Source organism: Mesitornis unicolor, unplaced genomic scaffold (genome assembly GCF_000695765.1).
Source record: "Mesitornis unicolor isolate BGI_N332 unplaced genomic scaffold, ASM69576v1 scaffold409, whole genome shotgun sequence".
In the NCBI taxonomy this organism is placed as follows: domain Eukaryota; kingdom Metazoa; phylum Chordata; class Aves; order Mesitornithiformes; family Mesitornithidae; genus Mesitornis; species Mesitornis unicolor.
The window spans coordinates 53323-57322 of record NW_010207998.1 but is presented as its reverse complement, the minus strand read 5'-3'; positions in this window follow the sequence as shown (position 1 = coordinate 57322).

Here is a 4000-nt window from a genome sequence, read left to right as displayed (position 1 = left end):
TGCTCCCGGCAGATGCTGCACCAGCAGTCCCGACCCACTGACCCCCCACCCTATCTTGTGCTGATTTTTCTCCCCAGCATTGTTTGCCCCCAAAAGTAGACAGTGTTCTGCCTGTGGATTTTAATTGTCCTTGTTTAACACGTCAGGTTTCACAGGACAGCGGTAATTACTTCCAATCTTGTTTTCAGGTTGCTCCAGAATTAAACAGAAAATTAAAACTAGAAGTCTAGAGAGCTGTTATGAAAGCAGAAACAGTTTACATTAAGTGCTCTCACGGTAACTGGGAAAACAAGCCTGGCAGCAGCGTGGCACAGAGGGCACAGATCTACCCCGAGGGCACGGATGGGGCAGGAGATGAGGCGGGCAAAGCAACGTGTGTCCCCAGCACAGCCCACAAGGTCCTGGGTGTGCTTTGCAGTCAGAGCCCCACGCTGCCACTGCTGCCGTGAGTGGGACCCAGCAGCCAGATCCCGAGGGGTGAGTGCAGGAGCAACGCATGAGCAGGGACCAGGCCAACGCAGGAGGAAGGGCAAGGTCCTGGTCATTAGCACAGACTGGTCCTTGAATCCTGAGCTGCAACCTCAAAGGATATAAAATAGCATCGGTCCTGGGAACAGGCTGTTTTCCTGGAGCCTGGGGTCCCTTTGGAGGCGCTGGCAGTTCTGACCTGCTCTTCCACACTGTCTACATCCTGTATGGTGGCCGGGGATCGTCAATGCAAACAGCTGCCCAAGCCTTTATGTCTCATGTAAACATCTTACAGGCATTGAGAGGTGCTTCCTTAAATGTTTTGTTAAAGGCATGGTGAACAAACTGAGAAGAATTTTTTTTAAATAAAAAGACACCCCAGAAATGCTGAAAGGATTCGTCCTTTTCAGATACAAATCATTTTGACACCTCCCCCCGAAAAAGCAAACATTAACCCAGGGTAACTGCTTTGCCAGGGACAAACCCTCCACGGTATGCACTGACAGCTCTTATCAGCAAACCAATGCTGATTTAGGGCAAGCCTAAAGACTGTTAATTGTATTAAAAGCTATTTAAAGCTTCCTGTAAAAGGAAAAATATGAGAAGACACTTAAGTTAGGAATGACAGGACACATAGCAGTTCAAGCAACAGTGGTGTGAACACATACACAAACGAAGTGTAAACACCCTGTCCGAAAATCTGCAATTCAAGCATCACCTTGAACTCTGAGCAGATGTGACCAAAGTTATTCCACAAATATAAACATCAGTGCCACTTAAAAAGAAAGAAGCACTGGAAAACTCTTTCAGATTTATAGAGCAATGCTGGTATGCACATATCCATATTCTGCGTTACACCTGAACAGCTGCATTGACTCTCAAGAACACACAGCAAAATAAAATCGCGCTATAAAGCAAACAAATTCTCCCCTCCCCATTCGGCTAAATGCAGCAGAGAGTGAGTTGCTGAGATTTAATGTTGATCACATAGTTATAGCTTACCATAACACGTCAGGATTTTCCTTTGAGCCAGGTAACGCACGAGACAAAAATATTTACTAGCTCCAAAAAAAAAAAAGGAAAACTAGAGCAGCAAAATGGGAGAAAAAGTCCTGCATACACTCCTGTTTCTAGAGAGCATGTTTCAAGCAGCTGCATCTGAGCAGCCAGCCTGGAAGTGTTTTGTGTATAGGATGCACATGGAGAAATAGGGAAGGGAAGGCAGAGGCTGCTCCCTGCCCATGGCAGGCGTCTGGCTCCATGTCCCCTCCCAGATTGCTGAGTAAGCACCTTGCGCACAGCCCCGCGCCGGCATGCAAGGGATTTTCCTGCCACAGAGTGCAGTTTGATCGGACGAGCCTGATGAATGCAAACTGAAGTGTTTTGTGGAAATACACTGGTTCCAGCTAACTTCTGATGGACTCCCGTTTGGCTGCTGGTCAGCCTGCACCGAGGCTGCTGGTCACAAAGCGATGCCAGTGCAGGCACAGTGTCAAAGTGGTTTGCTGTGAGCTCTGGTGTCCCAGGTCTGGGCTAGGGAGCCTGGGGGGAGCAGATGGGAACACCTTGGAAAGACCAAGCGGTCCCAGCGGTTGCAGGTCTCCCAGCTCCCATCACCTGCTGCAGCTCTGCACATCCTGAATTCATGCTCAGCATCCCAGAAAGGATGGGAAAGAATGGGTGGGAAAGTCTCTACAGGCAGATGTCAGCTGGATCACTTCATTTGTGGGAAAAAGGAAAAAAAAACAAGTAAAACACTAACTTTTTATCCAATGGGGAATTTTGGTCATTGCTTCCCCTGGGTCCTTTCAAACTGCATGAGGCTCCTTCCCATTAAGGAAGAGCTTTACTCCATTGCTATTTCCCATGAAATATGTTTTGACCAAGGTCCTGATCAGATGACTGCTGCTTTCAAACAGGAATGCAGCAGATGGAAAAAAACTGCCCCAAGCAGTTACAGGCAGAAGTGACACTGGTGGGATGGAGTTGGGTCACTGAGAGATCAGACCTCACGTCCCGAGATAAGATATGGCAGTTCAGCTATTAATTACAGTGCTGAAGGAGGAACTGCTGCCAGGACTGCTCTTCAGGGACATGCAGGTACAGCTGCTTGGTCTTCCCCAGCACTGGCTGGGACCTATTGATTATTGGCCAATGAAATGTGAAAGAGGTTAGATTTCACCAGTAAAATTTGGATCATGGACACTCTTACACAGGCTTGTGCTGCAATAGGAAATTTGATTGGGAGAAAGGGTAGACTAGCCCCTTTTGACAGTGTTGAAATCCCAGTACGTGCCCAGAAGCATGCACACGTTAGGTTAGAGTGAAAAGGAAAACAGAGGAGCAGTAATCTGGGGGAGACAGATGCTCTCTTGATGTGCAAGACGCCTTCCTGCAGCTGCTGCAGTACCGTGGTGTGCTGAGGAGGAGGAGGAGGACGGGATACACAGAGCCTCCTGACGGGGTGGGCTGGCTGATCCAGCTCCGCTGCTTTTGGAGAGGCAGAGCCCTGCTTTGAAAACTGTCCCCTACCACCCTGGCAGTGGGAAAGCCTGATTCTGGCCAGTGGCATCCCTGGGATGTGGGGGACAGAAGTTTTTGCCTGGTAATTTGTCAACAATTGATAACACTGACGAAGAAGTTCACGTGACCAGACCCGAAGGTAACGCTGCTCAAAGACCTACAAAAGCACAGTGGGTGTCCAAAGCCAGAGGCCTGTGTGGGCCGTTCCCATGCAAGTCTCACAATCCTTTCCAACAGGAGCTGTGTTGGGTTTGCCCTTTGGAGAAGCTGACAGCAGCATTTCACCAACCACAGCCTTTTACCTTAGGGTAAAAGAAGTTTAAGGAAATACATCTTCAACATGAATCAACCTTTGATTCACTGTGGATGAATGAGAACCAGATTGACAGGGGCAGAAATCTGATGTCACGGAGAACATGCACTTAGCAGCCCAGTGTAAAGATGACTGGAGGCACCACTGAGGAGTTGTGAAAGCACTGGTGTAGACTCAGCCCTCGTGGAGACACCACTGCAGTCCTATGAACAAACAAAGGCCTGAGTTCCCACTTGGCACGGCTGAGTGTGCAGAGCTCGTAATACCCAAGAAGCCTCCTCCTCCGTGGACTCCTGCAATTGAAATTCAAGTGTGCCCCAAGGTCTGTGGATGCAGACATGCAGCAGCAAGAACTTCTCTTACTTCTCTCTTGTCTCGTGTGAAACTTTTCCCTCTCACAGAAGCTATCAGTAGTGTCATTGCAAACTAAGGACACCTGCGAATTGTTTATGGTATAGTAGAAAAATATTCTCAGGATGGATGTTTTAGGGTTTCAGCCAATCACCCCAGGCGGGGTGGCTGACCTCTTGACCAGTTAGGCTATGAAGAAAAAAGTCTATAAAGGAGTTGTTAAATAATTAAATAAGTCACTATTGCTGCACCATTCCTGCCTGCCGGATCTCTCTCTTCTCCCCTCTACTGCTGCGGGATACGGCGATAAAGGTCCATGGTTTAGCTGGATAAAGGCCCTGTCTC